Raw genomic sequence first — 14,595 nt, 5'->3', positions numbered from 1 at the left:
TCCTTGCTGAGCGGCCTTTCAGGTTATGTCGATATAGGACTCGTTTTACTGTGGATATAGATACTTTTGTACCTGTTTCCTCCAGCATCTTCACAAGGTCCTTTGCTGTTGTTCTGGGATGGATTTGCACTTTTCGCACCAAAGTACGTTCATCTCTAGGAGACAAAAGGCGTCTCCTTCCTGAGCGGTATGACGGCTGCGTGGTCCCATGGTGTTTATACTTGGGTACTATTGCTTGTACAGATGAACGTGGTACCTTTTAGGCGTTTGGAAATTGCTCCCAAGGATGAACCAGACTTGTGGAGTTCTACCGTTTTCTTTCTGAGGTCTTGGCTGATATCTTTTGCTTTTCCCATGATGTCAAGCAAAGAGCCACTGAGTTTGAAGGTAGGCCTTGAAATAAATCCACAGGTATACCTCCAATTGACTCAAATGATGTCAATTAGCCTATCAGAAGCTTCTAAAGCCATGACATAATTTTCTGGAATTTCATAATCTTCTGGAATTTTCCAAGCTGTTTAAAGGCTACGTCCACTTAGTGTATGTAAACTTCTGACCCACTGGAATTGTGATACAGTGAATTATAAGTGAAATAATCTGTCTGTAAACAATTGTTGGAAAAATTACTTGTGTCATGCACAAAGAAGATGTCCTAACCAACTTGCCAAAACTGTAGTTTATTAACAAGAAATTAGTGGAGTGGTTGAAAAGTAGTTAGTTTTAATGACTCCAACCTAAGTGTATGTAAACTTCTGACTTCAGCTGTATGTGGCTCTTCTATCTCTCATATTTACAATTAAAATGAGAATCAATTAGAGTCAGTAGCAATTTGACTGAAGCTTATGTCCTGGGCTTTTTGAGGGACATTTAAGCATTTAATTTTTTTTTTTTATCTGAGAGCAACTGGGGTGAACCACGAGGTAAAAGCACTAATCCACCTGACGTTTTAGAGCTGGAACAACCTTGGATTGTGGGAACTAACTTTACTTGGCTGATGTGTTACATAATATGTCAGGAAATTGGCTTACATAGGAATTAGGAATATTAATACCAAACGTATTGGTGTCAGCCTGACTGTCAGTCCGCTGTGGAAAACCAGTAAAATCTTTAGGATAAAGGCTGCAATTATTTGTTAAAGTTTTGATAGGTAGTAAGAAAGTACAGAGTGTATATTACATTTTAAATGCATGCTTGGATCGTTTTATAGTACGGCAAGCAGTTGATGTGTATACGTAAGACACACTGGGTGTGTTTTGTACAGTTCAGGATGTTTGGGCTCCAGGCAATCCATGATAAGCCATCTGTAGCCATGCCACATATGTGTCTTTGGGGAGAGAATACACACACATTAGGAGTACCCCTCTCTGTTAGCCCACTGGGCATTCTAAAGCTTAACAAAACATGTTAATTTGCTGCCATCCCAATGATGTCACAGCAATTTACTGAGAGTAGGGTGCTATACTCCACTTCCTCAATACAGTCTCCACTGGTCCACAATGAAATATCAATTCTTTATTGATTTTAACACTGAAAGATGCCTTGATTTTCAGGTCAGATTATCTGTAATGCTACATAAACACAGTAAAACCACATGTGGCTAAAGTGTACAATCGCTAGAGCCAGGTTTGAACCCCTGTCGGCGGTACCGCTGAATTCGCTACATTGATGTCAAAAGTGGGATGGTGCCTGGGAGGCCATCGGAGAGGCGTGTTCACGAGAGGGACTTGGTTTAGAAAAGTGTGGGGACTCTAAAGCATAATACAGTCATCTCATACCCTTTTTCAGCACTTTTGTTCAAATGATGGAATTGCATAACAATCAAGCAGTCACTGTTTATAAAACCAACATATCACATAAGAAATTATGCTTAGTGATGCTAAACTAAAGGGTGGATTTGGCTGTGTATCATTCTGAAAGTGCAGCATGGTATACTGGTTACCCCTGAACGACCCCAGACGCTCATCACTTTCCTGGGCGATCCGAATGCACCCTCTCCCACTCCTTGACTCACCCTGTCTGGCTCTTAGGTTGGAGATAGAGGGAAGCGTCAGAGCATGAAATGCACTACTCCAGCGTTGTCTCCGGAGTTAATGGATACTCAACCCTGAGATGGTAATCTGAGGCAGGCAGGCAAGGAGAGAAAGAGGGCGAGTGGGAACTGGCATTAGCAAGATATACACTGAGTGTACAAAACATTAGGAGCACCTTCCTAATATTGAGTTGTACCGCCTTTTGTCCTCAGAACAGCCTCAGTTCGTCAGGGCATGGACTCTACAAGGTGTCAAAAGCGTTCCACAGGGATGCTGGCCCATGTTGCCTCCAATGGTTCCCACAGTTGTGTCAAGTTGTCTGGATGTCCTTTGGTTGGTGGACCATTCTTGATACACACAGTAAACTGTTGAGCGTGAAAAACCCAGCAGTGTTGCAGTTCTTGACACAAACCTGTCGCCTGGCATCTACTACCATATCCCGTTCAAAGGCACTTAAATATTTTGTCTTGCCCATTCACCCTCAATGGCACACACACAATCCATGTCCCACCTATATAAAGGCTTAACAATTCTTCTTTAAACTGTCTCCTCCCCTTCAATCTACACCGATTGAAATGGATTTAACAAGTGACATCAAAAATGGATCATAGCATTCACCTGGTCTATGTCATGGAAAGAGCAGCAGTTTTTAATGTTTTGTACACTCAGTACAAAACACTTACACTACACAAAACACTTACAAAATACCACAGTTTCCAGAGAAAGAAGTATAGCAAGAAGAAGTATAGCAAGTATAGCAAGCAATGTTGAATTACTACGGGGTAAACTTAGATCCAAGATGTGTTTATAAGTTATCAACCTTAGATTGGACTCACAGGTTATCACATAACATACATTGGCTGTAGTTGTATCTGCCCTCCAGGACATCTACAGCACCCGGTGTCACAGGAAGGCCAAGAAGATCATCAAGGACCTATTAGCTGGCTATCACCCGTTTCTTCTACCCTGTACCTTAGAGACTGCTGCCTTCAGAAAATTCCAAGTTGATTCCGTAGATTGATTTCCTCATCCATCTACACACACATACCTCATAATGACAAAGTGAAAACATGTTTTCAGAAATATTAGTGAATTTATTGGCAGCGATTACAGCTGTGAGTCTTTCTGGGTAAGTCTCTAAGAGCTATCCACACCTAGATGGTGCAACATTTTCCCCTTATTTGATAAAAAATATTTGCCCCTTATTTGTAGAAAAATTATTCAAGCTCTGTTAAATTGGTTGTTGATAATTGCTAGACAACGATTTTCAGGTCTTGCCATATTTTCAAGCAGATTTAAGTCAAAACTGTAACTCTGCCACCCAGGAACAATCACTGTCTACTTGGTAAGCAACTCCAGTCTAGATTTGGTCTTGCGTTTTAGGTTACTGTCCTGCTAAAAGGTGAATGAATCTCCCAGTGTCTGGTGGAAAGCAAACTGAACCAGGTTTTCCTATTGGATTTTGCCTGTGCCTGAAAAACTCCCCAGTCCTTAACGATTACAAGCACACCCATAACATGATGCAGCCACCACTATGATTGAAAATATGGAGAGTGGTACTCAATAATATGTTGTATTGGATTTGGCCCAAACATAATGCTTTTGTATTCAGGACAAAAAGTAAATTGCTTTGCCACATTGTCTGTAGAGCTCCGAGAAAGGAATATGTCGAGGCACCGATCTGTGGAAGGGTACCCAAAAAATTATGCAGTATTGAAGGTCCCTAAGAACACAGTGGCCTCCATAAAACTTAAATGAAAGGAGTTTGGAACCACCAAGACTCTTTCCAGAGCTGCAAACTGAGCAATCAGGGGAGAAGGGCCTTGGTCAGGGAGGTGACCAAGAACCCGATGGTGACGCTGACAGAGCGCCAGAGCTTTTCTGTGGAGATGGGAGAACCTTCCAGAAGGACAACCATCTCTGCAGCACTTCACCAAACAGGCCTTTATGGTAGAGTAGCCAGACAGAAGCCACTCCTCAGTAAAAGGCACATGACAGCCTGCTTGGAGTTTGTCAAAAGGCACCTAAAGGACTCTCAGACCATGAGAAACAGGATTATCTGGTCTCATGAAACCAAGATTGAACTCTTTGGCCTGAAAGCCAAGCGTCACGTTGGAGGAAACCTGGCACCATCACTATGGTGAAGCATGGTGGTGGCAGCATCATGATGTGGGGATGCTTTTCAGAATCAGGGACTGGGAGACTAATCAGGATCGAGGGAAAGATGAACGGAGCAAAGTACAGAGAGATCCTTGATGAAAACCTGTATATATACAGTGCCTTGAAAAGTATTCGGCCCCCTTGAACTTTGCGATCTTTTGCCACATTTCAGGCTTCAAACATAAAGATATAAAACTGTATTTTTTTGTGATTGTGAAGAATCAACAACAAGTGGGACACAATCATGAAGTGGAACGACATTTATTGAATATTTCAAACCTTTTTAACAAATCAAAAACTGAAAAATTGGGCGTGCAAAATTATTCAGCCCCCTTAAGTTAATACTTTGTAGCGCCACCTTTTGCTGCGATTACAGCTGTAAGTCGCTTGGGGTATGTCTCTATCAGTTTTGCACATCGAGAGACTGAAATTTTTTCCCATTCCTCCTTGCAAAACAGCTCGAGCTCAGTGATGTTGGATGGAGAGCATTTGTGAACAGCCGTTTTCAGTTCTTTCCACAGATTCTCGATTGGATTCAGGTCTGGACTTTGACTTGGTCATTCTAACACCTGGATATGTTTATTTTTGAACCATTCCATTGTAGATTTTGCTTTATGTTTTGGATCATTGTCTTGTTGGAAGACAAATCTCCGTCCCAGTCTCAGGTCTTTTGCAGACTCCATCAGGTTTTCTTCCAGAATGGTCCTGTATTTGGCTCCATCCATCTTCCCATCAATTTTAACCATCTTCCCTGTCCCTGCTGAAGAAAAGCAGGCCCAAACCATGATGCTGCCACCACCATGTTTGACAGTGGGGATGTTGTGTTCAGGGTGATGAGCTGTGTTGCTTTTACGCCAAACATAACGTTTTGCATTGTTGCCAAAAACTTCAATTTTGGTTTCATCTGACCAGAGCATCTTCTTCCACATGTTTGGTGTGTCTCCCAGGTGGCTTGTGGCAAACTTTAAACAACACTTTTATGGATATCTTTAAGAAATGTCTTTCTACTTGCCACTCTTCCATAAAGGCCAGATTTGTGCAATATACGACTGATTGTTGTCCTATGGACAGAGTCTCCCACCTCAGCTGTAGATCTCTGCAGTTCATCCAGAGTGATCATGGGCCTCTTGGCTGCATCTCTGATCAGTCTTCTCCTTGTATGAGCTGAAAGTTTAGAGGGACGGCCAGGTCTTGGTAGATTTGCAGTGGTCTGATACTCCTTCCATTTCAATATTATCGCTTGCACAGTGCTCCTTGGGATGTTTAAAGCTTGGGAAATCTTTTTGTATCCAAATCCTGCTTTAAACTTTTTCACAACAGTATCTCGGACCTGCCTGGTGTGTTCCTTGTTCTTCATGATGCTCTCTGCGCTTTTAACGGACTTCTGAGACTATTACAGTGCAGGTGCATTTATACGGAGACTTGATTACACACAGGTGGATTGTATTTATCATCATTAGTCATTTAGGTCAACATTGGATCATTCAGAGATCCTCACTGAACTTCTGGAGAGAGTTTGCTGCACTGAAAGTAAAGGGGCTGAATAATTTTTGCACGCCCAATTTTTCAGTTTTTGATTTGTTAAAAAAGTTTGAAATATCCAATAAATGTCGTTCCACTTCATGATTGTGTCCCACTTGTTGATTCTTCACAAAAAAATACAGTTTTCTATCTTTATGTTTGAAGCCTGAAATGTGGCAAAAGGTCACAAAGTTCAAGGGGGCCGAATACTTTCGCAAGGCACTGTATATACACACACTACCGTTCAAGAATTTGACATTTTCAACATGTCCCTGATTGAGTTTGTAATACCAAAATGTTTCAAGCAGACCACCATAGTCCCTGTGCCCAAGAACACAAAGGCAACCTGCCTAAATGACTACCGACCCATAGCACTCACATCTGTAGCCATGAAGTGCTTTGACAGGCTGGTCTTGGCTCACATCAACACCATTATCCCAGAAACCCTAGACCCACTCCAATTTGCATACCGTCCAAACAGATCCACAGATGATGCAATCTCTATTGCACTCCACACTGCCCTTTCCTGCCTGGACAAAAGGACCACTTATGTGAGAATGCTATTCATTGACTACAGCTCAGCGTTCAACACCATAGTACCCTCAAAGCTCATCACTGAGCTAAGGATCCTGGGACTAAACACTTCCCTCTGCAACTGGATCCTGGACTTCTTGATGGGCTGCACCCAGGTGGTGAGGGTAGGTAGCAACACATCTGCCACGCTGATCCTGATTTTGTACTTCCGGCGCCGACAGAGATGGCCGCCTCGCTTCGCGTTCCTAGGAAACTATGCAGTTTTTTGTTTTTTTACGTGTTATTTCTTACACTAGTACCCCAGGTCATCTTAGGTTTCATTACATACAGCCGAGAAGAACTACTGAATATAAGATCAGCGTCAACTCACCATCAGTACGACCAAGAATATGTTTTTCGCGATGCGGATCCTGTGTTCTGCCTTACAACCAGTGTAACCGAGTGGATCACATGCAGCGACCAAAAAAAAACAACAAAAAAAAAACGACTCAGAAAAAGAGGGAAACGAAGCGGTCTTCTGGTCAGACTCCGGAGACGGGCACATCGTGCACCACTCCCTAGCATTCTTCTTGCCAATGTCCAGTCTCTTGACAACAAGGTTGATGAAATCCGAGCAAGGGTAGCATTCCAGAGGGACATCAGAGACTGTAACGTTCTCTGCTTCACGGAAACATGGCTAACTGGAGAGACGCAATCCGAAGCGGTGCAGCCAGCGGGTTTCTCCACGCATCGCGCCGACAGAAACAAACATCTTTCTGGTAAGAAGACGGGCGGGGGCGTATGCCTTATGGCCAACGTGACATGGTGTGATGAAAGAAACATACAGGAACTCAAATCCTTCTGTTCACCTGATTTAGAATTCCTCACAATCAAATGTAGACCGCATTATCTACCAAGAGAATTCTCTTCGATTATAATCACAGCCGTATATATCCCCCCAAGCAGACACATCGATGGCTCTGAACAAACTTTATTTAACTCTCTGCAAACTGGAAACGATTTATCCGGAGGCTGCATTCATTGTAGCTGGGGATTTTAACAAGGCTAATCTGAAAACAAGACTCCCTAAATTTTATCAGCATATCGATTGCGCAACCAGGGGTGGAAAGACCCTGGATCATTGTTACTCTAACTTCCGCGACGCATATAAGGCCCTGCCCCGCCCCCTTTCGGAAAAGCTGACCACGACTCCATTTTGTTGATCCCTGCCTACAGACAGAAACTAAAACAAGAAGCTCCCACGCTGAGGTCTGTCCAACGCTGGTCCGACCAAGCTGACTCCACACTCCAAGACTGCTTCCATCACGTGGACTGGGAGATGTTTCGTATTGCGTCAGACAACAACATTGACGAATACGCTGATTCGGTGTGCGATTCAACGGCTCAGACACAAGAGGTATGTGGCAGGGTCTACAGTCAATCACGGACTACAGGAAGAAACCCAGCCCAGTCACGGACCAGGATGTCTTGCTCCCAGGCAGACTAAATAGACTAAATCACAGACAAACTGAATTGGTCCACTCACACAGACAGCATCGTGAGGAAGGCGCAGCAGCGCCTCTTCAACCTCAGGAGGCTGAAGAAATTCGGCTTGTCACCAAAAGCACTCACAAACTTCTACAGATGCACAATCGAGAGCATCCTGGCGGGCTGTATCACCGCCTGGTATGGCAACTGCACCGCCCTCAACCGTAAGGCTCTCCAGAGGGTAGTGAGGTCTGCACAACGCATCACCGGGGGCAAACTACCTGCCCTCCAGGACACCTACACCACCCGATGCTACAGGAAGGCCATAAAGATCATCAAGGACATCAACCACCCGAGCCACTGCCTGTTCACCCCGCTGCCATCCAGAAGGCGAGGTCAGTACAGGTGCATCAAAGCTGGGACCGAGAGACTGAAAAACAGCTTCTATCTCAAGGCCATCAGACTGTTAAACAGCCACCACTAACATTGAGTGGCTACTGCCAACACACTGTCAATGACACTGACTCTACTCCAGCCACTTTAATCATGGGAATCGATGGGAAATGATGTAAATATATCACTAGCCACTTTAAACAATGCTACCTTATATAATGTTACTTACCCTACATTGTTCATCTCATATGCATACGTTGATACTGTACTCTATATCATCGACTGCATCCTTATGTAATACATGTATCACTAGCCACTTTAACTATGCCACTTGGTTTACATACTTATCTCATATGTATATACTGTACTCGATATCATCTACTGTATCTTGCCTATGCTGCTCTGTACCATCACTCATTCATATATCCTTATGTACATATTCTTTATCCCCTTACACTGTGTATGACAGTAGTTTTTTTTTGGAATTGTTAGTTAGATTACTTGCTCGTTATTACTGCATTGTCGGAACTAGAAGCACAAGCATTTCGCTACACTCGCATTAACATCTGCTAACCATGTGTATGTGACAAATAAAATTTGATTTGATTTGATTTGAGTTCATTAGAACGTGCGTTGAAGATGTCGTTCCCATAGCAACGATTAAAACATTCCCTAACCAGAAACCGTGGATTGATGGCAGCATTCGTGTGAAACTGAAGGCACGAACCACTGCTTTTAATCAGGGCAAGGTGTCTGGTAACATGACTGAATACAAACAGTGCAGCTATTCCCTCCGCAAGGCTATCAAACAAGCTAAGCGCCAGTACAGAGACAAAGTAGAATCTCAATTCAACGGCTCAGACACAAGAGGCATGTGGCAGGGTCTACAGTCAATCACGGACTACAGGAAGAAACCCAGCCCAGTCACGGACCAGGATGTCTTGCTCCCAGGCAGACTAAATAACTTTTTGCCCGCTTTGAGGACAATACAGTGCCACTGACACGGCCTGCAACGGAAACATGCGGTCTCTCCTTCACTGCAGCCGAAGTGAGTAAGACATTTAAACGTGTTAACCCTCGCAAGGCTGCAGGCCCAGACGGCATCCCCAGCCGCGCCCTCAGAGCATGCGCAGACCAGCTGGCCGGTGTGTTTACGGACATATTCAATCAATCCCTATACCAGTCTGCTGTTCCCACATGCTTCAAGAGGGCCACCATTGTTCCTGTTCCCAAGAAAGCTAAGGTAACTGAGCTAAACGACTACCGCCCGTAGCACTCACATCCGTCATCATGAAGTGCTTTGAGAGACTAGTCAAGGACCATATCACCTCCACCCTACCTGACACCCTTGACCCACTCCAATTTGCTTACCGCCCAAATAGGTCCACAGACGATGCAATCTCAACCACACTGCACACTGCCCTAACCCATCTGGACAAGAGGAATACCTATGTGAGAATGCTGTTCATCGACTACAGCTCGGCATTCAACACCATAGTACCCTCCAAGCTCGTCATCAAGCTCGAGACCCTGGGTCTCGACCCCGCCCTGTGCAACTGGGTACTGGACTTCCTGACGGGCCGCCCCCAGGTGGTGAGGGTAGGCAACAACATCTCCTCCCCGCTGATCCTCAACACTGGGGCCCCACAAGGGTGCGTTCTGAGCCCTCTCCTGTACTCCCTGTTCACCCACGACTGCGTGGCCATGCACGCCTCCAACTCAATCATCAAGTTTGCGGACGACACAACAGTGGTAGGCTTGATTACCAACAACGACGAGACGGCCTACAGGGAGGAGGTGAGGGCCCTCGGAGTGTGGTGTCAGGAAAATAACCTCACACTCAACGTCAACAAAACTAAGGAGATGATTGTGGACTTCAGGAAACAGCAGAGGGAACACCCCCATCCACATCGATGGAACAGTAGTGGAGAGGGTAGCAAGTTTTAAGTTCCTCGGCATACACATCACAGACAAACTGAATTGGTCCACTCACACAGACAGCATCGTGAGGAAGGCGCAGCAGCGCCTCTTCAACCTCAGGAGGCTGAAGAAATTCGGCTTGTCACCAAAAGCACTCACAAACTTCTACAGATGCACAATCGAGAGCATCCTGGCGGGCTGTATCACCGCCTGGTATGGCAACTGCACCGCCCTCAACCGTAAGGCTCTCCAGAGGGTAGTGAGGTCTGCACAACGCATCACCGGGGGCAAACTACCTGCCCTCCAGGACACCTACACCACCCGATGCTACAGGAAGGCCATAAAGATCATCAAGGACATCAACCACCCGAGCCACTGCCTGTTCACCCCGCTGTCATCCAGAAGGCGAGGTCAGTACAGGTGCATCAAAGCTGGGACCGAGAGACTGAAAAACAGCTTCTATCTCAAGGCCATCAGACTGTTAAACAGCCACCACTAACATTGAGTGGCTACTGCCAACACACTGTCAATGACACTGACTCTACTCCAGCCACTTTAATCATGGGAATTGATGGGAAATGATGTAAATATATCACTAGCCACCTTAAACAATGCTACCTTATATAATGTTACTTACCCTACATTGTTCATCTCATATGCATACGTTGATACTGTACTCTATATCATCGACTGCATCCTTATGTAATACATGTATCACTAGCCACTTTAACTATGCCACTTGGTTTACATACTTATCTCATATGTATATACTGTACTCGATATCATCTACTGTATCTTGCCTATGCTGCTCTGTACCATCACTCATTCATATATCCTTATGTACATATTCTTTATCCCCTTACACTGTGTATAAGACAGTAGTTTTTTTGGAATTGTTAGTTAGATTACTTGCTCGTTATTACTGCATTGTCGGAACTAGAAGCACAAGCATTTCGCTACACTCGCATTAACATCTGCTAACCATGTGTATGTGACAAATAAAATTTGATTTGATTTGATTTGATCCTCAACACTGGAGCCCCCCAGGGGTGCGTGCTCAGTCCCCTCCTGTACTCCCTGTTTACCTACGACTGCATGGCCAGGCACGACTCCAACACCATCATTAAGTTTGCAGATGACACAAGAGTGGTAGGCCTGATCACCGACAATGAAGAGACAGCCTATAAGGAGGAGGTCAGAGACCTGGCATGGCTGGTGCCAGAATAACAACCTATCCCTCAACGTGACCAAGACTAAGGAGATGATTGTGGACTACAGGAAAAGGAGGACCGAGTACGCCCCCATTCTTATCGACGGGGCTGTAGTGGAGCAGGTTGAGAGCTTCAAGTTCCTTGGTGTCCACATCAACAACAAACTAGAATGTTCCAAACACACCAAGACGGTCATGAAGAGGGCACGACAAAGCCTATCCCTCTCAGGAAACGAAAAAGATTTGGCATGGGTCCTGAGATCCTCAAAAGGTTCTACAGCTGCAACATAGAGAGCATGACTGACTGGTTGTAATCACTGCCTGGTACGGCAATTGCTTGGCCTCCGACCGCAAGGCACAACAGAGGGTAGAGCGTACGGCCCAGTACATCACTGGGGCTAAGTTGCCTGCCATCCAGGACCTCTACACCAGGTGGTGTCAGAGGAAGGCCCTAAAAATGGTCAAAGACCCCAGCCACCCCAGTCATAGACTGTTCCCTCTACTATCGCATGGCACGTGGTACCGGAGTGCCAAGTCTAGGACAAAAAGGCTTCTCAACAGTTTTTACCCCCAAGCTATAAGACTCCTGAACAGGTAATCAAATGGCTACCCGAACTATTTGCATTGTGTGCCCCCCAACCCCTCTTTAACACTGCTGCTACTCTCTGTTTATCACATATGCATAGTCACTTTAACTATACATTCATGTACATACTACCTCAATTTACCCGACCAACTAGTGCTCCCGCACATTGGCTAACCGGGCTATCTGCATTGTGTCCTGCCACCCAACACCTCTTTTATGCTTCTGCTACTCTCTGTCCATCATATATACATAGTCACTTTAATCATATCTACATGTACATACTACCTCAACCAGCCTGACTAACCGGTGTCTGTATGTAGCCTCACTACTTATAGCCTCACTACTTATAGCCTCGCTACTGGTATTTTTCACTGTATTTTACTGTTGTTTTTATTTCTTTACTTACCTATTGTTCATCTAATTCCTTTTTTCCACAATTGGTTAGAGCCTGTAATAAAGCATTTCGCTGTAAGGTCTACCTACACCTGTTGTATTCGGCGCACGTGAAAAATAAACTTTGATTTGATTTGAATTTATCCTTTGTTCTGGAGTCCTAATTGGAGATTTTTTGTTCCAACCGCCATGTCTTTGTGAGACGCGTTGTGGGTGAACTGATGATCTCTGCATGTGTATTTCCCACCGTAAAGAATGGAGGAGGAAGTGTTATGGAGTGCTTTGCTGGTGACACTGTCATTTAGAATTCAAGGCACACTTAACCAGCATGGCTACCACAACATTCTGCAGCGATACGCCATTCCATCTGTTTTGGGCTTAGTGGGACAAGACAATGACCCAACACACTACCAGGCTGTGTAAGGGCTATTTTACCAAGAAGGAGAGTGATCAGATCACCTGGCCTCCACAATCCCCCGACCTCAACCAAATTCAGATGGTTTAGGATGAGTCGGACCGCAGAGTGAAGGAAAAGCAGCCAACAAGTGCTCAGCATATGTGGGAACTCCTTCAAGACTGCTGGAAAAATCTTCCAGGTGAAGCTGATTGAGAGAATGCTAAGAGTGTGCAAAGCTGTCATCAAGGCAAAGGTTGGCTATTTGAAGAATCTCAAATATGAAATATATTTTGATTTAACACTTTTTTGGTTACTACATTATTCCATATGTGTTATTTCATAGTTTTGATGTCTTCACTATTATTCTTCCCCAAGGCTAATGACTTCTTGTTGCATTACTCACTTTGCACTCTTCACGGTACTACTGGACTCTGATATTATTTTGCAAAGTCTAATTAGACATTATTCAGTTGTACACGTAGATGTCTACCTCGGTAACTTCATTGCTGCTATCCCTGTATTTCAGTTGCATGCCTCCTTGCACTTTCAATTTGCCTTCATTGCACATTTAGACTTGCCATCTGTACTTGCCGTTTGCCTTCATTGCACATTTGTACATCCCACTTAATAATATACATTGTACTTAATTGTTTCACTTATGAATTTGTTGTACTCTTATTTGCACTTCTGGTTAGAGTTCGTTGTCCTGTACTTGTACTTGTTCAATGACAATACAGTTGAATCTAATCTAGTCATTGATGAAAATATGAATTCCCATGTTGATGAAGACCTTTTGCAGGAGAATGTAAAGCTATCTGTCCGCCAATTGAAACTCAACAGAAGTTGGTTGATGCAACAGTACAAACACCCAAAACACAGTAGTAAATCAACAACAGAATGTCTTCAATAGAAGAAAATACGCCTTCTGGAGTGGCCCAGTCAGAGTCCTGACCTCAACCCGATTGAGATGCTGTGGCATGACCTCGAGAGCGGTTCACACCAGAATATTGCTGGTGTGAGGAATGGAAAGAGGAATGGTCCAAAATTCCTCCTGACCGTTGTGCAGGTCTGATCCTCAACTACCAAAAACGTTTGGTTGAGGTTATTGCTGCCAAATCAGTTATTAAATCCAAGGGTTCACATACTTTTGCACCCTACACTGTGAATGTTTATAGACTGTGTTTGTCTATTGTTGTGATTTAGATTAAGATCAGATCAACTTTTATGACCATTTTATGCAGAAATCCAGGTCATTCTAAAGGGTTCACATACTTTTTCCAGTCAAATGTTTGGACACACCTACTCATTCAAGGGTTTTTATTTATTGTAGAATAATAGTGAAGACATCAAAACTATGAAATAACACATATGGAATCATGTAGTAACACAAAAAGTGTTAAACAAATCAAAAACTTTTTTGTATATTTGAGATTCTTCAAAGTAGCCACCCTTTGTCTTGATGACAGGCTTTGCACACTCTTGATTTGATTTACTGACCTTCAAACACCAGGCTTCTTTCCTTCAGATGAGACATTGCTTTTTTTTCTCTCCCTCCCCCAAAGTATAGCATTCTGTATTATTTAACACTTTTTCTGAAATTCAGTTTTATCATTGTACATGCAGGAATATACTGCACCACTTGCCAATGGCAGTATTTCCAAATGGTACAGTAAGACAAACTACACCATACAGACTACTAACCTATCATAATATTTCTGAAGAAAAAAAAAATCGATAGCCTTTCCAAAAAAGTCATGACCCAATCTACGTCTTAATTCTGTCTATCTCAAGTGTTTAAGAGACTTGGCTTACTGATATGAGGCAGTACAATTCCCAGAAAGCAGATAAACTCTCTATGACTCACTCTGACTCACAGACGTTTCACCTCAATAAAGCACAGAACACGGACAGCCATGCAAGGTCTGAAAAGGTCTGAGTGGAAAAGAAATTAGAAAAGATACCGGTTTGAAAAACCAATATTTGA

Source organism: Oncorhynchus tshawytscha, linkage group LG13 (assembly GCF_018296145.1).
Source record: "Oncorhynchus tshawytscha isolate Ot180627B linkage group LG13, Otsh_v2.0, whole genome shotgun sequence".
In the NCBI taxonomy this organism is placed as follows: Eukaryota; Metazoa; Chordata; class Actinopteri; order Salmoniformes; family Salmonidae; genus Oncorhynchus; species Oncorhynchus tshawytscha.
Note: the sequence above shows the minus strand (reverse complement) of the source record.